This window comes from Schistocerca gregaria, chromosome 2 (assembly GCF_023897955.1).
Source record: "Schistocerca gregaria isolate iqSchGreg1 chromosome 2, iqSchGreg1.2, whole genome shotgun sequence".
Classification (NCBI taxonomy): domain Eukaryota; kingdom Metazoa; phylum Arthropoda; class Insecta; order Orthoptera; family Acrididae; genus Schistocerca; species Schistocerca gregaria.
The window spans coordinates 76,208,554-76,231,682 of NC_064921.1; the positions used below are offsets into that span (position 1 = coordinate 76,208,554).

At 41.2% G+C, this 23,129-nt stretch overlaps 1 protein-coding gene across 4 annotated transcripts in view; it reads left to right on the forward strand.

The window, feature by feature from the left end:
- The window catches only part of LOC126336348 (solute carrier organic anion transporter family member 4A1), an 840,769-nt gene that overhangs the window by 726,362 nt on the left and 91,278 nt on the right, over positions 1-23,129 (forward strand). The window lies entirely within an intron of this gene.

Consider the following 23,129-nt stretch of genomic DNA (forward strand, 5'->3'; position numbering starts at 1 on the left):
GATTGTTAACAGTCGACGCAGCCTGGCGCATTCGATCGTTTTGCCATTGTTAAGTTATTATTGTTGACTGCACACTGTTGTCACCAGTCGTCACTGTTACTGCCATTCCGATATTTGCGTTTTATTGACTGCCAATAAATAGCTTTTAGTTTAGTTTTTCGTCCATGACGTACGAAGAGGTTGTCTTAGTAGTGAACTTTGTGTCCGCAACAGAATAGTGGAACGCTCATTGGCGTCGGAATGGAGGAAATCATATGGCTGGATAAAAAAGGTGCTTTAGAGAAATTATTCAATGCGGTATACAACATCTGCAAGGACAGATTCATATTACGACATTGTACTGTTTAAAGAAAGTCAGTGTAAAAACTGACGAATGATGACAAATAATTCTCGCAAAATAAATACTTCGGACGGGTGGCAGTATATGCTTAAAAAGCAAGCGAGTGAGTCACCAAACAATTTATGAAGTTGTATGTTATATGCTTGCTGTTCACGTCACCTCAACATTTACCGAAATAGAATTATCGGCGATGAATGCAGAACTTCAATAACTTTAAATAAAAAAGTAATTGTTCATTTATTTAAACATTACTTTATAATGTAATCTTTTAAAACAGACAAAAAAATCCATATTTAATGCTAGAAGTATGTAAACTTTATTTTTAAATAAAGAAATACATTAATTTTATTAATATTTAATTTTTACAAATTTTTATTTCACTACTCCTGGAAATGAAGTACTTTATTTGTCTCTTAAAAAAAAACAAGCTGGTAAGCCCCTAGTAATGATTCCGGAAAGACGAAAGTCAAACCCGGAGTGAAGCCATTCGTATAACAGCAGTAAGTGACAGAGACTTTTGTCAGACAACGGGCTGTAAATGAAGGCTGTAAATGAAAACACTTAAACCTACAGTATTAGCGGAAGCATTCATACAGCTGACACGACCACAGAGACTAAATTGTGTACACCATAAGAATACACCTGAACTATCTATTTTTCCGCGTTTGCTGGAATCTCACTGGATTTCGTTTCAAGCGGAGCGGAACCCAAATCGTTTCCATAACACTGAAGTAGGATATAGTGATACCTTTTTTGCGTTATTTGCACGTCGACTCTGGGATAATACGGGACAACAGCTTCACCGACGCATTTTGACTTGGACAACACTGGCCCAGCCAACTGGTCCAAATAACCTGCACCGATGTGAAAAGTAGCACTTCAGACGTAAAAAGAGACGACCTCAAAACAATATTGTTTCGAATGCAATTCAATTTTTGAGCGGAATGAAATAATATACGGCAAAACTCCGGCAACATGATTCTTAGGGAACAGACGGAAAAAATAGTATTAAATTAAAAACAAGAGTGATGAATATTCCTAACTTAAACCTGTGAAACGTCCAACTTACCTGAAGCTGTGTGAATCATTTCTGCTGAGTATGATAGCTCGGCTGATATAATCTGAAAAATATCACCCAATTTTCCTTGTTTTGAACTGTAGAATAATTCTTCAAATTATTTTTAAGAACGACCCGATGGATTCTTTCTTGTCTTCGCAACAAAAGAAAACAACTATTTAGACATTCGTTTAACTTTGAAAAGTAGTTATATTCGCTTCTTCCAGCTGTTTTGCCCTCAGTTTGCACAATTTAAAATAATTTGCCTCACATTGTAAAGCTCTGAAGTGGAACGTCCATTCATTTCTGTCCAGAGACCTCCCAGTATGCCAAAAATTACCTGAAATTTATTTGGAAGGGGACTTTTCAGCATCATGAAATGTTATATATGTTCAATGTTGCGTCAGTGTGAGGACACTCTGAAAGTTATTCTTGAAGAATCACGTTAGCCAAGATCGCTAACAATTCTTTATATTACTATGACTGGTTTCGTCAGATCTACGCCGTCATAGTCCGATATTGTAACATTTTAGTTCTACATGTTTTTACACTACTGAAAGTCACTCTATTTGTTTCATGTAACATTACCATTATTCGTTGTATCACCATTCGATAAGACGTTCGTGTTCGCATAATGGTGCTGTATCTTTCGATTATTGCCCTATTTGCACCACTCTGGACTAAATTTTACACTTTTTAATTGAAATTCACGAAATCTTGAACTGATTGCATAAAGCAATGTAATACGCTACTAGATCAGTAGTGGTTAAATTTTTCTTTTCACGAAAAGAAAATGGATTTTTAATTAGAAAATTCGGAGTGCGGACCAATGTGAAATACAATTATTTCATTGATTTTCAGTATGAGCATTAATTTACAAAAAAAACAGTTGTGGCTATATGATTAAGGTATTAAATAATCATTTATATTTAAACACGTACTTCCAGCAGTAGCCTCCATTTCGAAACTTCGTAGTCCGAGTATAGGGAACAAAAATATTTAACATGAAAGACCTCCACAATTCTCCGCCCGGCTTGCTCGACATATCACCCGAACATCGCAAAAAATTTACCTGAAATACAACAATCGGATTAAGGTGGTGGCTGTTTCGTTGAGCGGGATTTAACAGTCTGAACATCACTATAGCCAATCGTCTAGCTGAAATTTCGTAACTATTAATTTTATGTTCTTTTAAATTTTGACTACGACTCCGGAATTCTGGCTCATTGCTCGTCGACGTGTCCTCCGCCTTGATTGAGTATTCTAATCTAATTGTTCTTTCATTATTCCTCCACTCAAAGCAGTAGATTAATTTTGTACAGAAGATGGATATGGATTTGAGAAACGCCAACACTTTATCTGTATTATGATATAACCATGATAACGGCAAGCACGGCCGACGATTTTAATGGCTGGTAGCCGACTGTCCACTTTCTGCTTCTGCTTTTGTTCTTGACTGAATCAACGCGAAAGTGCCAGTGCTTCTAATTCTCCAAAACGAAAGAAGCTAATTGTTTCTACGAAGAAGGCAGAAGGAAACTGAAATAAAATAAGGTGTATTATGTGCAGTATTATTTCTACAATAATTATACAGTGTAACAGAGTAGCATAAATTTATATTTATTTTCTTAATTTGGAATCTGCGGGACACTGCAGCAACACGAACAATTACTGTGAATGTTTAGCATTATTTGATATCGCATCACTGATAATACACAAACAATAGACATGCGTTTCTAAAGATTCAAAGTGGGTGCTATACATGTTAATTTAAACATTAATTTGTATCCATGAAACTATACTTAGTATAGCTTAAGCCGAATCATTGGTGCGTTGTACGGAAGTCGACACCTCAGCATACTACTGCGCTCTATAGAAGTTCGCTGTTTGTCTCCTCAGTTCAGTCGCTGGCACTTTGTTTATTGGAACTATGAATCGTCCGATTTGTGATTCATCCCTGCATCAATCAAATTCTTCTTTACTTAGCAAAGCTTCCTTCAACATTGTGAAGTTACGATACTTGGCTGGTGTCAGTTATGCTGCAACAGCGTTTCCAGTTACTCTTCCAACTGTTTGGATTTCGTAGTTACATCTTGTTCTTGTGTATGTATTCTGACGATCCAGGAACACACACCAACGTTCCTTTAGTTTGCTTTGTTGTGCTTTTCAATGCAATCTACACTCCTGGAAATTGAAATAAGAACACCGTGAATTGATTGTCCCAGGAAGGGGAAACTTTATTGACACATTCCTAGTGTCAGATACATCACATGATCACAATGACAGAACCACAGGCACATAGACACAGGCAACAGAGCATGCACAATGTCGGCACTAGTACAGTGTATATCCACCTTTCGCAGCAATGCAGGCTGCTATTCTCCCATGGAGACGATCGTAGAGATGCTGGATGTAGTCCTGTGGAACGGCTTGCCATGCCATTTCCACCTGGCGCCTCAGTTGGACCAGCGTTCGTGCTGGACTTGCAGACAGCGTGAGACGACGCTTCATCAAGTCCCAAACATGCTCAATGGGGGACAGATCCGGAGATCTTGCTGGCCAGGGTAGTTGACTTACACCTTCTAGAGCACGTTGGGTGGCACGGGATACATGCGGACGTGCATTGTCCTGTTGGAACAGCAAGTTCCCTTGCCGGTCTAGGAATGGTAGAACGATGGGTTCGATGACGGTATGGATGTACCGTGCACTATTCAGTGTCCCCTCGACGATCACCAGAGGTGTACGGCCAGTGTAGGAGATCGCTCCCCACACCATGATGCCGGGTGTTGGCCCTGTGTGCCTCGGTCGTAAGCAGTCCTGATTGCGGCGCTCACCTGCACGGCGCCAAACACGCATACGACCATCATTGGCGACCAAGGCAGAAGCGACTCTCATCGCTGAAGACGACACGTCTCCATTCGTCCCTCCATTCACGCCTGTCGCGACACCACTGGAGGCGGGCTGCACGATGTTGGGGCGTGAGCGGAAGACGGCCTAACGGTGTGCGGGACCGTAGCCCAGCTTCATGGAGACGGTTGCGAATGGTCCTCGCCGATACCCCAGGTGCAACAGTATCCCTAAGTTGCTGGGAAGTGGCGGTGCGGTCCCCTAAGGCACTGCGTAGGATCCTACGGTCTTGGCGTGCATCCGTGCGTCGCTGCGGTCCGGTCCCAGGTCGACGGGCACGTGCACCTTCCGCCGACCACTGGCGACAACATCGATGTACTGTGGAGACCTCACGCCCCACGTGTTGAGCAATTCGGCGGTACGTCCACCCGGCCTCCCGCATGCCCACTATACGCCCTCGCTCAAAGTCCGTCAACTGCACATACGGTTCACGTCCACGCTGTCGCGGCATGCTACCAGTGTTAAAGACTGCGATGGAGCTCCGTATGCCACGGCAAACTGGCTGACACTGACGGCGGCGGTGCACAAATGCTGCGCAGCTAGCGCCATTCGACGGCCAACACCGCGCTTCCTGGTGTGTCCGCTGTGCCGTGCGTGTGATCATTGCTTGTACAGCCCTCTCGCAGTGTCCGGAGCAAGTATGGTGGGTCTGACACACCGGTGTCAATGTGTTCTTTTTTCCATTTCCAGGAGTGTAGTAGCATTTTCATGGGATATTAAAGCGTGTTTTGAAATCTTAGTTCAGTGCAAATACTTTTCCTTAGTCAACATCGACTTCAATGCAAATAATTTTCCTTAGTCAACATCGACTTTAATACTTTTCCTATACTCAAGTAAAAGAAAGCCGGACGAAAAACCAAATTGAAAAAAAATCCGTATTTCCGGGACCCAATTAAATCATTCATTTGGTAGCTAAATGGTATGAAAAAGAAGGCAGAGTTAGCTCTAAAACAGGTTTGACAACACTATAACGTACATGCGCTACAATGTTCCATGCTCTAGCTTTTTCTTATTACAGGTAATTTATAAGGAACCACTGTTTGTTTTAAGATGTTATTAAAGAATATCACTAGTCACTTTGAAAATGCAAATAATTGCAAAGCTTATGACTTTTGTCGTATCTGGAAACGCTTGTCTATTTTTCTTGTCGATGTTTTCCACATGTTCCTCTCCTCGACGAATCTGTGACCGGAAGGAAACTGATATAAAATAACTTTTTTTATAGCACCACATCAGAAAACTTCGATTTTCTTCTTTTCTGGATTTTGCCACAATCCTCGATTCACTTCCATACAATTCTGTGCCCAAAACGTACATTCTCAAAAATTTCTTCCACAAATTAAGGCCGATGGTTGATACTGGTTCGCTAGGAATGCCCTCTTCCTGTGTGGTAGCCTTCTTTTATGTCCTACTTGTTTCGTCTCTTATGGGTTATTTTGCTCCAAGGTAGCAGAATTGCTTCTCTTCGTCTACTTCGTAGTCACTAATTTTCATATTAAATTAATCGCTAACCTCATGTTTGCTACTTGCCCTTACTTTCGTTCTTCTTCGGTTTATTCTCACTCCATTTTCTGTACACGTTAGACTGTTCCATTCAAGAGTTCCTGCAATTCTTCCTCACTTTCGCTGTGGATAGCAGTGTCACCATAGAATCTTACGACTTATACCCTATCACTCTGTTTTAACCCCACTCCTAAACTTTTCTTTTATTTCCTACATTGCTTCTTCGATGTGCAGAGTGAACATTAGGGGCGCAAGAATCCTTATATTATACCCAATCTACTCTTAGCACTTTGTTCTTAGTCATTCATTCTTTCTTTTGCGCCTTGACTCTTGTACACATTTTGTACTACTCTTATTTCCCCATAGCGTACGCCTGTTTTTAAGAGAATTTTAAAAAATCGTAGACCACAGGGTTATTCTAAATGATGGACGCATTTTCAAAACTTCGTGTTTATTCAAGTTCAAAGCCGAAATGAACAAGCTTTATACCAATGATAAGATGAAATTTAACTGTTCTTTATAATATTTGATATCAATTTATTAATTTATAATAATTTGTAATTAGTTTTTAATAATTAGAAATGTAATAAATGTCCAATGTGGTCACCGTTGGCTGCACGGCAAACACGGACGCGATAGCCAAGGTCGTCTCACACACGCGAAAGCGTATCTGCTGTTACTGACGGCACGGCAGCAGTGATCCAGTTCCGCAGATCGTTCTGAGTGGTTGGTAGAAGCGGTACGTAAACAGCTTTCTTCATATAACCCCATGATAAATAGTCGCAGGGTGTGAGAGCAGGAGATCTCGGTGGCCAGAAGTGCAGAGCCAGGTCCTCAAGTCCTTGCGACCGATCCATCGCTGAGAGTCATTCAAAAATCCTCATTCATCACGGTTCCAATGGGGCGGAGCTCGAACCTGTTGGAAAATGAAGTCCTGGGAACCTTCCATAACTTGAGGGAACAGACATTGTTCCAACACGTCCAGTATGTGATTGCCATTACAGTTCTTTCCGCAAAGAAGAATGGTTCATAAACCTTTGTAGGGGATACAGCACACTTTCGTGTTGCAACGGTGAAAGTAGATTGTCCAAACCCCATATGCGAATATTGCCTGTTGACTTTTCCACTAAGATGGAAGGTCGCTTCATCGCTAAAAATTACACGCCCTAAAGATGCGTCATCCTCCATCTTTTCTGGGACATAACCACAAAATGCGAGACGCTTCTTTTTGTCATTGGGGTTGAGAGCCAGCACAAGTTGTAATCGGTAGGACTTGTACAGCAAACGCCGTCTCAGAACTTTGCACATAGATGGTTGGGGTATTCCAAGTTCTCGGTTGGCTCTATTGGTAGACTTACCAGGACTGCACACAAAACTTTCTTGAATCCGTCGGATATCATCCTCTGACACACGCTGTCGGCCTGTGCTTTTTCCTGTGCACACACTCCCAGTCAGTTTATATCTCCCACTCTGTTTAATTTGCTTAAACCACCGTCTAATGCTTTTGGTACGAAATGCCCTCTTCACTGCAATTTGTGAATTACTTTTCGCGAACTCAAGAACGCAGAAAATCATGTGTTCCACAGTTGCCATCTCACTCACAACTAATAGTGAAACGGAATGATGGCCCTATTGCCGCGCGAACACTACCGGCCGCTTCTGAAACCACCCCCGCCCTCCAAAAACTTTGAAACTTCCTCTTTTCAATAACCCTATGATTTACATCGTCGAACGCTTTTTCTAGGTCGACATACGCCATGAGCGTGTCTTGATATTTTTTAAGTCCTGTTGTCATTTTCAACTACATCATCAGAAATACCTCTCCTGAAACCAAACTGATCGTCATCTAACATATCCTCAATTTTCTTTTCCTTTCTTCTGCAAGCTATCATTGTCAGCTACTTAACACAAGCTTTTAAGCTGGTTGTGCGATAGTTCAGTCAGCTATCTTCCCTTGCTATCTTGTGTATTATGTGGATAACATATTTACGGAAATCTGTTGATATGACTCGTGGCTCATAAATTCTACAAACCAAGTTGAATAGTCGTTGTTCGCCACTTCCTCCACTGGTTTGTAGTAATCCATAAGTCATAACAAGGAGAAATTCTGGTCACAGGGTGCCTTATTCCTCTCCGGGGGGTGTCGTTGTAGGATTGCTAAACAATATTTTTCTCTCCAGCTGGTATTCCTCCGCCGCCTATAAGCATCAGAAAACGGATATAAATTGCTAAGTTCATCACATTAGCCGTTTGTTCCCATGACCTGCCCGAACCTACTGGATTTCTAAAACTGGTCACCAATATATAATGAAGTCTCCACTTTGCCTACTGAAATATTTTCCGTCACAAGGGTACCAGTTTAATTTATGGTTCAAATGGCTCTGAGCACTATGGAAATTAACTTCTGAGGTCGTCAGTCTCCTAGAGCTTAGAACTACTTAAACCTAACTAACCTAAGGACATCCATGCCCGAGGCAGGATTTGAACCTGCGACCGTAGCGGTCGCGCGGTTCCAGACTGTAGCGCCTTGAACCGCTCGGCCATTTCGGCCGGCTTTAATTTATGATAGGCCTCATCTTTTAATTAATCTACTTGGTAACTAAACATATCGTAATTAGGCATGCAATCATGAAACTTGGTGATGATTACTTTTCAAAATATTCAGATTTCAATGCGATGGTGGATGACTTAGTTGTGAACTTTGGATTAGAAGTCTGCGCCATTTCGTTATGGTTTCTCTACCGGCCTGTTACTACACCGTGGCTGTGGGATTCAATGTGCACGAGAATTACAGACATATACCTGCCAATAAACAAAAAAATTGTTATGTGACTTGATTTCCTTGAGGTGATAATTAAAACTTTATGACTACCCCTCGTCTTAAAGATTGGAGCAATACAGAAATACCATACCTGACAAAAAAGTGAATCACCGGGAAGACATGATCGGAGGTCAATATATCAATGTAACTTCGTATATTTAACACCATCGGTGGGTTTGTAAATGACTAGAGTTTAAATTCCCTGGACAGGTAGATCAGACACCAGAGTGCAGTAGTGTTCTGTGTGTTTACTATTACTACCAGGCGCGTGAACAACGTCAGATGTTGATCGCTGTGAAGGACAGCTTTATCAGCACCTTACCCCATTGTGGGTCTCCATATGGCCGGCTGGTCGCATCATGTAATACCCAGATTCATGAGGCACTCAGATGTGACACTGGCCCGATGTTGGACTGAATGGGAACGCGATGGCAAGCATGCACATCGTCAGTGTTCTGGTCAAAATTAAAATTTGAAACAGTCTTGATCGCAATCGTGTTAAAATAATTTTTTAAAAAAAATATTGGATTGTGGCCGGTTTTGACTCTATGCAACGGAACTCATCTAGCATTGTCGATCCACCGCTCTGGAGTCTGAAGATGACTCTTGCATAGAGTGGAAACAAGTCACTCACACACCAAAAAAAAAAAAGTCTTAACAAGATTGCGATCAAGACTGTTTTAAATTTTAATTTTAACTACTTTTAAGATCGCTGACTATGTTTTCAAAAATTTTAGTGTTCTGGTCGAGCACGACTGACCTCCGCCGGGGAGGACTGCCGCACTGTGTACCCGGCACATCGTGACCCCTTTACATCTGCGCCCGTCTTCTCAGAACAAGTAATCGACTCCCTGCAACATTCTGTGAGATCCTGCGCCATTGGGCGGAGGTTAGCAGCAGCCTGAATAGGAAATGACCATCCCACCATGTGTAGGCTACCGTCAACAGCACAAACAGCTGTGTTTAGAGGGGCACCGTGACTCAAATCATAGACTGCTTATTGTTGGCGTCACATTGTGTTTAGAGATTAAACGCGGTTCTCCGCTGCCTATGATGTCCATCATTAGCGAGTAAGGCGGCGAGGAAGAGTTCCCATTCTTCCTCTGTTTTCGAGAAGCACAACGGTGTTACTTCTGGCATAAGAGTATGGGGGCAGTCGGGTATGACTTCAGGTGACTGTTGGCAGTGGCTGGGGAACTCTGGCGCCGCAACGGTACGTTACAGACACCTTGCGCCCTCATGTGTTAACAGGGTGTGTACGATCCGGGAGATTCGGAAAAAACCCGGGAATTTTTTCATTCGGGAGAAAACCGGGAAAAACCAAGGAATTTTATAGAATTCCGGGAATTTTTCCTTGTTTCGGTTTTTAGTTACATTTTTGTAATTTTGACTAGTAAGAACCAATACTCTAACAAAGAATATTACTGTATCTCGCTACTGCAGAATAATACTGCAGCAATAAAACAGGAACGAGAGAAAAAAAGCGAAAATAAAACTTAATAAGTTGCAAAGGAAATGCACCAATGCTCATACAAGTGTCTGCCAACAGCAAAATGCGTCGGAGCCTTTAGGAAGACTGTGCAGTGTTTCATAACAACAAATCGCCTCCGATGAGCGTGACGTCACAACTGTTTACAATAGATTCGTTTGACCGGTTGCGAGCGAGCTTATGCGTGCAGTTGAGTTGCGCATGAGTAGTACCTTCTCCCGCTTCTGGCTACAGACGTGTGGCAGTTAGCTGTACAAGCAATTTCAGCAAGCAGTCAGATGCTATCCGGAAAAATTTTACTGGTGCGCCTAAGGAGGCAGATTGACGTATGCGCAACAGGCCCGAAACTAGGAGGCGGGGGCAAACCGGGCTCTCCGCCCCCGGTGGCAGTTTCAGGGAAAGGGGGAGGGGGGGGGGGGCGCCAAATTTATATTACATAAACTTTATATTATACGTGAAAGCTTTTCTTTTCTTGTAGCAACACTATGTACATTAATTTAAACCATTACCTTTTCCTATTTGTGTGTTCGCGCGACTTAACAGTGATGTTGCTGTTGGCTGACTATATCACGTGTCCCAATATCCGCTGACATCAGCTAGCGAGATGGCTTGACATGAGCTTCGACTGGCTTACAAAAGCGCATCGCAATCTCGATTTCAATCTTTCGGAAAGTAACATGCGGTGTTTGGTGGAATTCGAATTTATACTTTCGTAATACGAAAATATGCAGTGTACATGTTACTGCACGTCAGACGTCTTTCCAAAACGTGTTTTCCCCTGACTCCCGTTTTCTAAAGTGCCGGGAAATTCTATGCCGGTGTACAAAACCACAAGCATTGAAAGGATTGGTAAGTTTTACAGTTCCGTGGAAAATTATACTGTTACTTAACACGGAAAAAGTGTTTTTTCATCCGGGAGAAAGTGTTAAAATGGTTCAAATGGCTCTGAGCACTATGGGACTTAACATCTATGGTCATCAGTCCCCTAGAACTTAGAACTACTAAAACCTAACTAAGCTAAGGACAGCACACAACACCCAGCCATCACGAGGCAGAGAAAATCCCTGACCCCGCCGAGAATCGAAACCGGGAACCCGGGCGTGGGAAGCGAGAACGCTACCGCACGACCACGAGATGTGGGCGGAAAAAGTGTATCTTTTACTGGGAAATCCGGGAAAAATCCGGGAATTTTTTTTCCTCGTCAACGTATACACCCTGTGTTACCTCTCATGCGGTAGTATCGTGGTGCCATTTTTCAACAGGACAACTCTTATCCACACATGACATATGTCTCTAAGAACTGCTGACATGGTGATGAGGTAGGTACTCCATGGCCAGAAATATCCCCCAATAGAACATATATAAGGCCAACTCTGTCATGAACTCCGTCCAAGTGTCAATATCCAGGATATCAAGAACCTGTTACAATAGGTGAGGGTCAGGAGAGGACACAACGCCTTTATAACACCACACCTTTCCCAAAAGAATCAGTGCTTGTAGTCAGGTTACAGAGAAAGCAACGTCATGTTTCTAAATGGACTTAATTTGACTTTATAATCATATTGTGGTATCGTCCAAAAACTACAGTGCCTCACTAAAGTCGGTAACACACATCGGTACCAGAAACATTAGCGGTCTCACTGCAGTCTGTAATGACGAATGGGAGGCACTCCTGAAGACGCATCCCTCACCACCGCAGCGCCATCGCACGGAGGTCAATATAGAGCTGAGCATAGACTCGCTATAACCCAATTCGAGACATCAGATGAAGCAGGTAACATCCTCTAGGTAGAACAAACATCAGTGCTATTCAAGTCTCAGATGGAACACTTTGTAGATTTTGTACTTCAAGAGAAGAGTTTGTAATTGCATCAAGTCATGTATCATTGTACAAAGATTGTTATAAATGTTCGATATATTTCTGTGGCAATGGATTGTGTAAAGTTAGTATATCTTTTTATCATTCATATAATAAAGTGAACTAATGTTTCATAAGTTGTAATTCCGATCAGCCAAACCCAAGAGCACTCAAAGAACTCATAGCTGAGCCCGGACGATCGTAGTTTCGTCAGGTCTTCTCAAACCGTGAAGTTTTACTTTATTTCCTCCTCCTCTACTGGGCTCTTCAGCTTTATTTTTTTTCTTCGGGAATGTACATGCAAGTTCCGCACAACCTGTTCGACAATAAATGCAGTGGTAACATACTGGAACCTGGTTGGCCGCTGTCTCATCGTAACTGCTGCCTGCTGAATGAGAGCCAATTGCGACGGCGGCAGTCCAGTGGAGCGCAGTGACAGGGCAGCGCAGTCTCTGTTTGTCTCTGTGCCGGTGGGCGTATGATGAGCTGCCCGCTGCCTGCGGTGACAGGCTCATTACCGAGGCCCACGTGTCCTGCCACGTGCAGCGCCGCCGCTCTTTGTCGCCGACACACGCACGTGCGTGAGCCTCGGGGCTGAGCCGAAACAACTAGTCTGGCCGGCAGGCGCTTTTGATCTGTGGTCGCCTGGCTTCATCTCTCTTCACACACCACGTCGAAAGTGGCCTCCCGTTTCCCTGTCTCGGACACAGATACAGGGTATCTGGGTTAAACATGTAATAATATAAAATGAAGAGCACAAGGAAAAAATGATGATAGTCACTTTTTTGTAACTTTTCAGGACGACGAATTTTCTGACCTAGTATCTCGTGTACCATAAACGTTCACCGTATAATTATCACGACAACATTTTTATTGTTCTATAGCGATTTGTTTAGGTAATAAATGTAATACAATAAACATTTTCAATTTTAAGGTACTTTATTAATTAAGAACTTAAATAGGTACACAAAAAACAGGGTAAAAGTGATGGTAGTCATAAAAAAACTTGGTAAAAACGATGAAAGTCCACTATCTTTCTGTGCTTCTTCAAAAATGGTTCAAATGGCTCTGAGCACTATGGGACTTAACGGCTGAGGTCATCAGTTCCCTAGAACTTAGAACGACTTAACCTAACTAACCTAAGGACATCACAAACATCCATGCCCGAAGCAGGATTCGCACCTGCGACCGTAGCGACCGCGCGGTTCCAGACTGAAGCGCCTAGAACCGCTCGGCCACACCGGCCGGCTCTGTGCTTCTTCAGTATATCTTGTAACCTGTAAACAGATTCTGTTTACTGTTTATTTTATAAGATTTATAATATTCTAGATTTTAACACATTAGGCCCACTTAGATTTTATTTTAATACTGTTAGTTACAACTTATGTTTTGTCAATAAGGAAGTTCTTCAAAGTACTTTTGACCAGATGGACTGCAAAACTGCTTCAGGTGGTGCAGGTCTTGGTACTTTCCAGGTTTTAGTTTAATCAGATCTGGAAATAAGCAAACTTTTGGACCAAAAGAAGGGAACTTGCTGGTGGTTTTTGTCATAAAACAGTAACCTACCTACTTACATAGAGTATTATGAATTTGACTAATAACCTAACTATATATCTGTTGCAATAACGGCAAAAATATTTCCTGTACTGATAAGTCTTTATTACTTTCAAGTTACACTGTTGTTATGAGGTATTATTCTATAACTCATTATAGGTCTATAGATTATTGACATGTGAAAGCAAAGGTAAAGTGCGTAGTCATTTTCTCTTACCTTCACGCAGAACTGGTGGTAAAGAGAAGGACGTATTATCACCAGGGTTTTCTGTCTCTCTTGAGAGCTTGGTAAGTTGGTGTTGTGTTAGGATCGTTGACATAAGAAAGTACCCAGTGTAAGATGATCCGTGTTCAACTGTTGGTCATGTAGCAAATGGGCATTTCTTGTGATCTGTTGTTGTCTTCAGTCCTGAGACTGGTTTGATGCAGCTCTCCATGCTACTCTATCCTGTGCAAGCTGCTTCATCTCCCAGTACCTACTGCAACCCACATCCTTCTGAATCTGCTTAGTGTACTCATCTCTCGGTCTCCCTCTACGATTTTTACCCTCCACGCTGCCCTCCAATGCTAAATTTGTGATCCCTTGATGCCTCAAAACATGTCCTACCAACCGATCCCTTCTTCTAGTCAAGTTGTGCCACAAACTTCTCTTCTCTCCAATCCTATTCAATACCTCCTCATTAGTTATGTGATCTACCCACTTAATCTTCAGCATTCTTCTGTAGCACCACATTTCAAAAGCTTCTATTCTCTTCTTGTCCAAACTAGTTATCGTCCATGTTTCACTTCCATACATAGCTACACTCCAAACAAATACTTTCAGAAACGACTTCCTGATACATAAATCTATATTCGATGTTAACAAATTTCTCTTCTTCAGAAACGCTTTCCTTGCCATTGCCAGTCTACATTTTATATCCTCCCTACTTCGACCATCATCAGTTATTTTACTTCCTAAATAGCAAAACTCCTTCACTACTTTAAGTGTCTCATTTCCTAATCTAATTCCCTCAGCATAACCCGACTTAATGTGACTACATTCCATTATCCTAGTTTTGCTTTTGTTGATGTTCATCTTATATCCTCTTTTCAAGACACTGTCCATTCCGTTCAACTGCTCTTCCAAATCCTTTGCCGTCTCTGACAGAATTACAATGTCATCGGCGAACCTCAAAGTTTTTACTTCTCCTCCAAATTTTTCTTTTGTTTCCTTTACTGCTTGCTCAATATACAGATTGAATAACATCGGGGAGAGGCTACAACCCTGTCTCACTCCTTTCCCAACCACTGCTTCCCTTTCATGCCCCTCGACTTTAATAACTGCCACCTGGTTTCTGTACAAATTGTAAATAGCCTTTCGCTCCCTGTATTTTACCCCTGCCACCTTTAGAATTTGAAAGAGAGTATTCCAGTCAACATTGTCAAAAGCTTTCTCTAAGTCTACAAATGCTAGAAACGTAGGTTTGCCTTTTCTTAATCTTTCTTCTAAGATAAGTCGTAAGGTCAGTATTGCCTCACGTGTTCCAACATTTCGACGGAATCCAAACTGATCCTCCCCGAGGTCTGCATCTACCAGTTTTTCCATTCGTCTGTAAAGAATTCGCGTTAGTATTTTGCAGCCGTGGCTTATTAAACTGATAGTTCGGTAATTTTCACATCTGTCAGCACCTGCTTTTTTTGGGATTGGAATTATTATATTCTTCTTGAAGTCTGAGGGTATTTGGCCTGTCTCATACATCTTGCTCACCAGCTGGTAGAGTTTTGTCAGGACTGGTTCTCCCAAGGCCGTCAGTATTTCTAATGGAATGTTGTCTACTCCGGGGGCCTTGTTTCGACTCAGGTCTTTCAGTGCTCTGTCAAACTCTTCACGCAGTATCGTATCTCCCATTTCGTCTTCATCTACATCTTCTTCCATTTCCATAATATTGTCCTCAAGTACATCGCCCTTGTATAAACCTTCTATATACTCCTTCCACCTTTCTGCCTTCCCTTCTTTGCTTAGAACTGGGCTGCCATCTGAGCTCTTGATATTCATACACATGGTTCTCTTCTCTCCAAAGGTCTCTCTAATTTTCCTGTGGGCAGTATCTATCTTACCCCTAGTGAGATAAGCTTCTACATCCTTACATTTGTCCTCTAGCCATCCCTGTTTAGTCATTTTGCACTTCCTGTCGATCTCATTTTTGAGACGTTTGTATTCCTTTTTGCCTGCTTCATTTACTGCATTTTTATATTTTCTCCTTTCATCAATTAAATTCAATATTTCTTCTGTTACCCAAGGATTTCTAGCAGCCCTCGTCTTTTTACCTACTTTATCCTCTGCTGCCTTCACTACTTCATCCCTCAGAGCTACCCATTCTTCTTCTACTGTATTTCTTTCCCCTATTCCTGTCAATTGTTCCCTTATGCTCTCCCTGAAACTCTGTACAACCTCTGGTTCTTTCAGTTTATCCAGGTCCCATCTCCTTAATTTCCCACATTTTTGCAGTTTCTTCAGTTTTAATCTACAGGTCATAACCAATAGATTGTGGTCAGAGTCCACATCTGCCCCTGGAAATGTCTTACAACTTAAAACCTGGTTCCTAAATATCTGTCTTACCATTATATAATCTATCTGATACCTTTTAGTATCTCCAGGGTTCTTCCACGCATACAACCTTCTTTCATGATTCTTAAACCAAGTGTTAGCTATGATTAAGTTGTGCTCTGTGCAAAATTCTACTAGGCGGCTTCCTCTTTTATTTCTTAGCCCCAATCCATACTCACCTACTATGTTTCCTTCTCTCCCTTTTCCTACACTCGAATTCCAGTCACACATGACTATTAAATTTTCGTCTCCCTTCACTATCTGAATAATTTCTTTTATTTCATCATACATTTCTTCAATTTCTTCATCATCTGCAGAGCTAGTTGGCATATAAACTTGTACCACTGTAGTAGGTGTGGGCTTCGTATAAAAAAGAAAAAAGTCCAATTTCTAAACAGGTTTTTGTCAGCTTCAATCACAGTGAAAGGCGAAGACTTTACTCTGGCATTCTTTATTTCAGTTATCCAATGTTCTGGTATCTCTGCGGGAAATGTGCCGTTTATCACAGCCATATCTCTATGGCATTCTTGGTAAGAATGGCCTCGAATAGGGAATATCATTGTTGTGCAGTCTAGTTTTTTTAGGATTTGTACCACTTAATGATAGTAGCGAAACATGGTGTAGTTCTTGTTCTGTCCGCTACAAGAATCATAAAATATATAAAAGTTTTTGACATTGGACTGTAAGATGGTGAAGATACAATAGTGCAACATCGATACTACTTCTTTTGCACCTTTACCTCCTTCTGTTCCTGGGTAAGCAAAAAAAGTTCCATTTCCCGTAGATAGGCTATGGTCATTGAACCAATACAATGACAATTGACGGCGGTAGTTAACGTCATTTGTGGTGAAATTAGGTAAGCTTAATTTTTTTTTGAAAATCAATGGTGAGTGCCTCAGTATCCCCCCTTTTCCTTGAAATTTTCGTACATTTTCTCTTCGTGTCATAAAACATGTTAGCTTTCCTCAAGTGTAGTTTATTCTCACATTGTTTTGACATGGTGCTTCTTAAAATATTTGCTTTTTCCTTGTCATAATTATTCTGTTCCAGATGGAGGTTTAGAGCTTTCATTTCTGCTTGGTACCTGTCACATGCACTGCAGGTGTCGCTTCTGGGATAGCCGAAAGCTATGTTAAATGTAGATACGAATATCTGTCTATAATATTCATAGGACACAATATTACCACTAGGCCTACCAGTCTTGTACAATGTGTACATTATTTTCAAATTTAAAGTGTCTGTCAAGTATTTTTTTTTAGTTTTATCAAAACTATAATGGCTTGTACGGCCCTTAAACGATGCAATCTCATCAATGACACTTTACTTAACTTCTTCTGAGGTACTACAATGTTTGTGGTTCTACTTTCCTCAGTTGGGGGTTCACCTGTTTCTATCAGACTCGTTTGAATAGTTTGAACCCTTCTCCAAGTTACACCAAAAATAGACAAAAATGCTTTATGACACACAGGGGTGTCAATAAAATTATTACCATCCTTTATTCTTACTTTGTAGGTGTAGCTCTTATCATTAAAACGTGATTCATTTTCAGGCTTTCTTGGTCTGCGATTTTTGATGTCATAAACATTGATAAGCTCAGCCAAGTATATGGACTGGGCATCATTAGATTCTAAACTATTAAAATGAGAAATTAATCTTTTTCTTTCCCCTTCACAAACTCTATCAAAACACTGTAGTCTTTCCATCTGTAATTGGGCCCAGTTTCGTGGGTACACACTTTTAAGTTTTTCATCACATTTCTTACCCTTCCATGGGATTTTCTCTTCTTTGTGCTAGGTTTACTGACGTTTTCACAACCTTCATCCACACTTGACTCACTTAATTCACTCATTTTCACAGAAACTACTACCAAGAACACAAGCTATAAACTTCGGCAACTTTCTAACCACAAACACAAAGTAAACAAAAGAATGAAGACAACACATTTAACTCCTGATCAAGCAGGTTTGGCCAACCTTATGAAATGACTCATCATATGTGCCGTGAACACAGATGACATTCATCGGTTTTACCGCACACAACAAAAATAAAATGGCAAATAACTTAGTAACTGCCAGCATTCTTGCCGTGTACATCCCCCTACAAATTCGGCCGTATTTGAGCTACAAATTCCTTCCCTAACCTAAAAATGGGGAAAAAATGACTATATTCATTTTTACCTTGTGCTCTTCAAATGTAATGATTTACGAAGTAATTGCGATATTTATTGGCGGTATGCTTCTATAAAAATGGAAACTCAAAATGTTTTCTGTGTTTGCTTGCGGCAGTTGGTACCGTATGCGCATGCGCGTAACTCCTTTGTTTCCGTAAACGCGCGTTGGTAGCAGTATTGCCAACCTATGTAATTTCTCCCATATTGTGGGACATTTGGACAAATATTTCTCAGGAAGGGACAGAGAAATTTTTTTTTTCAAAAAGCTGGATGTGTACGGGACGTGTAATTGCTGCCTCGAACACAGTGTAGTAATGGTTATGGTACATACGACACCAAAGATAAAACATTTTACGGAAGTTAAGTACACGACGCCGGCAAACTGTCATTTGTACAACCAGCAGTCAGCACTCTGGGGGCAACCGGTTTGCTTACGCAACAGTAACACACATGCACTGTTATAGATAGTCACATACCGCGAAAATAAGGTAAAACAGCTCACGGAAGTAATTATACGACACCCACTGACTGTCATTTGTTCAACCAGCGGTCAACATCTGTTATATTACCTATTGTTAGTTCAAATTTCGTTTCGTATACACGACTTAAATTCATCATTATTTATGAATTGGTGAAACGTGTGAAGCATTTTCGAATTTCCGAATAAACAATGCATCGCAGAATGCAAGTAGACGGGAAGCCACGTCAAGCGGCGCGTTAGACTGTAATGAGTACATTGTTATATGGTATTGTTTGAAGTGGTTCAATTTGCTCAGTTAAGTGCCACCTGAAGTTACTAACCGTTGGTTGCCGCGTGGACTTGGAGTCTTATGTGTGAATCTTGATCTTATTAAATAAAAATCGTTTCTGAGAGGTTTATTTTCTAGTCATTTAAGAATGTCAAACTGCAGTCCTTCGAGTGCACAGAAATCGAAATCCGGGTGCAGTGAGTTGGATCTGGAAAAAACATACTAAAACTTTCCAAGACTCTTGGCTACAAATTGACAGATTTAAACGGTGGTTGGAGGCCGCTGAAGCAGACAACAAAAAGGCGCGGTGTTAAGTGTGTAACGTGATTGTTACTTGCGGTAAAAGCGAAATCGAAAGTCACGCTTCCCCAGTTAAACACATAAATGTTAAAACTGCACAGAGTAACAGAACTGTTGTTGACTGCTTTTCGGAAATGTGTAATTGAAGCAGACCTGCGGAAAATGTGAAGACAGCAGCCCCACTCACACTGACACAGACCGCACTATGCTCTGAACCCATGTGGATCATGTGGCGGCCGTACAAGCGGTGTGCACATCACGGAGTTTGGTTACATGCATACATTCACGTCCAATGAAATCCATTCATCCTGGACACTTATTTGCTCCGCCCTATATTAATAAATGGACTTTTTTTTGGCACTGCAATGACGATGGATTCTGTTCTTTAATTTTACAAAGTCGTCAGAATTTTTAGTTATAATAGTTATAACTCCTAAACATTTGCGTAGATATTTGTCACTTTTTTTGGATGCCATCTTCAGCCCGTTCATGGTTGAAGTTATTAATCATTAGTTTAATTGCTACAACATATAGCGAAATGGAGAGTGGCCTACCCCAGCGCAGTTTCCATTAATGGTTATTCGAGTTTCACCCCTATAGTAACACCATAGCTCTAATGCTCTACTGATTTATGTTGCCTTTTGTTTTGTTTCGTGTTATATCGTTGAGGTTCTGTAAATATTGCTGTATTGAATCTATACCATGAGAGTGGTTCGCTATTTCCTTTCTAAAAACTTTGATGTCATGTTTTGAGTCTATGCAATGTAGTATATCTGTCGTTTAAATTCTTTGTCTCATTTGGAGGGAACAGAACTTAATGTATATACTCGTAATTTTGTTTTAATAATTTTTTATAGAAATACCAATATGTGCAAATGACATGTTTCGTTTAAAGTATTTATTTTCTGTTATGTAAAGACTGATCCTCACTAAGGGCTTTTAGTTATTTTGTACGAAAAAGGTGGTGTGGTTCCCCTCTGGAAGGGAACTTAGTAGTGCGCGCAAATTGTGGTTGGCATAGGTAGAAGAGGTGGATTGAGAGTAAGTCGGGGACGAGCTACCAAACAGTTAACTGCTCATGTAAAAGTTGTCTTTTGTGCTGGTGCCGAGAGATTTACATTCTTGGTCTTCCCATGTAAAAACTTCTTTAGCATCTCAGGATTTGCCAAATCTCTGTAAATAGGTTTGATTGCGTGCATTACTGCCAAAAGAAGAGAATGTTTACATTTAAATTCATGCACCGTGCCAGAAAATTCAGCTTGCCTATATTTACACATGTGTTTGGTGGAGGTGAATACAAACCATGACATGGCTCTTCATCGGTTGATATTCGATTAAAGAAAATGCTCCACACAGATCTTTTCATCCTCTCTAAATTGTCACAGTTATCTTGAATGGCCTTCCCATAATATTTCTGTAATACATCAATTACTTTGTCCGTTAGTCTTCCAGCACATTTTATTGTCTTCCATCATACTGTCAACGAAAACTAGTATCAGAAACAGTGAACTGATTTTTTTATTCGTAATTCCAACTTCTGAGTCGTAGCAGTAAGTACAAAAAAAGCAATTCACAGCCTTCTAGACTGTGTAGTTCCCAAGATGTGACTGCTGCTCAACTGTGGAAGAGCATGCGTACCCGCGAAATTTGACAGTCACACGTTAACATTCTAAATATTATTTGAAGGTCTCACAATTGTCTGATTTTAATGTATTATTTACCAAAATGTTCAGGTTATTCCAAAGTACATTATGGACTAGAAAAGAGAAAATGTCAAATTTAAACGAATTTCACGTACAATGTCCCCTGAACTGTGCTGTGCTGCCCTTGCAACGCGACGATCCTGGCGGGTGTCTGTGCTGCGTTACGTCCAGAATTTCGTCTGTGGGTGTGAGAATGTTCACGACACATCTAATACCAGCATCGTTGTACAACCGACGCTGCACGTCCAACATGTGTGGCAGTTCTCCGAAAGGACCATCCCGCTATTCGGAAGACCACAAGGAGTCACTCTTTCAAACTCGCGCGGTTGGCTGTAGTAAGCACGAGTGCGTCTTCGTGGCATGGTTTCCTACTTGCTTCATACGACTACACCACCCTGAGCTTTCTGGCGGTGAGCGTCCTCTATTAAACGGTACACACAAATGGCGGTCTAGTAGCTAAGCCACTACGATGCCTGTTGCCGGACGACTTGAAACCTTTAACAGTACATCTACTATCCATCAGGTGACATATGCCGTCATCATATCAAAATCGATGTCGTCTTCAGAAGTGTACTAATTTTTTTCCGGCAGTTTATAATCTTTGTTATGATAATAAAAGTTAGCAAAGAACCAAACATCATTCGAAATTCAATAAAAGTTCAAGCATATACACATGTTTTTATATAATATCATCTTTCAAATGTCACATGTATGAAATAATATGACTAGTGTTGAAAAAATTATAAATTAACAGAAAAGAAAAGAATGTGAGTGGGACTCGATGCAGCGATCCACCGATAAACTTATTGCAATCAATTCTTCGAATGAAGCACTTCGAATATGGTTTTGAATTCACGATATTCAGGAATATAAGGCACTATACGACAATATCGTTTATTTTTGAGAGATGCCTGAGGGTGCTTTTGCACGTCACTGTGTTTCCCTCTGTGGAATTCAAACGTGTGTAAGTAGGCTGTTTAGGTTTTTATGTCAGTAACACCACGTAGCGCTCTGCATGAAAATCACTGACAGTGCTGTTGGATGTGAGCAGCGCGTTGCGTTGCGTAGTTGCAGGTGAGCCGCCAGCAGTGGTGAATGCGGGGAGACAGATACCATAGTTTTGAGCTGACGACCTGGACGTGCGCCCGTCAGAAAAAGGAAATTTAATTGGATGTCACAAAATTATAAAAAAGGTACGGCCAAACTTTCAGAAAACGTTCCTCACACACGGATAAAGAAAATACGTTATGTGGACATGTATCCGGAAACGCTTAATTTCCATGTTAGAGGTCATTTTAGTTTCGTCCACCTACACTCAATGGAGCACGTTATCATGATTTCATACGGGATACTCTACCTGTGCTGTTAGAACATGTGCCTTTACAAGTACGACATAACATGTGGTTCATGCACGATGGAGCTCCAGCACTTTTCAGTCGAAGTGTTCGTACGCTTCTCAACAACAGATTCGGTGACCGATGGGTTGGTAGAGGCGGACCAATTCCATGGCCTCCACGCTCTCCTGAAATCAACCCTCTTGACTTTCATTTATGGGGGAATTTGAAAGCTCTTGTCTAGGCTTCACCGGTACCAAATGTAGAGACTCTTCGTGCTCGTATTGTGGACGGCTGTGATACAATACGCCATTCTCCAGGGCTGCATCAGCGCATCAGGGATTCCATGTGACGGAGGGTGGGTGCATGTATCCTCGCTAACGGAGGACATTTTGAACATTTCCTGTAACAAAGTGTTTGAAGTCACGCTGGTACGTTCTGTTGCTGTGTGTTTCCATTCCATGATTAATGTGATTTGTAGAGAAGTAATAAAATGAGCTCTAACATGGAAATTAAGCGTTTCCGGACACATGTCCCCGTAACATATTTTCTTTCTTTGTGTGTGAGGAATGTTTCCTGAAAGTTTGGCCGTACCTTTTTGTAACACCCTGTATATTATGACTTTTGAACGCTATTAAAGTAAATACATTGTTTGTTATCTATCAAAATCTTTCATTTGCTAACTATGCCTGTCGGTAGTTAGCGCCTTCAGTAGTTTGAAGCTTTTATTTAGCTGGCAGTATTGGCACTCGCTGCA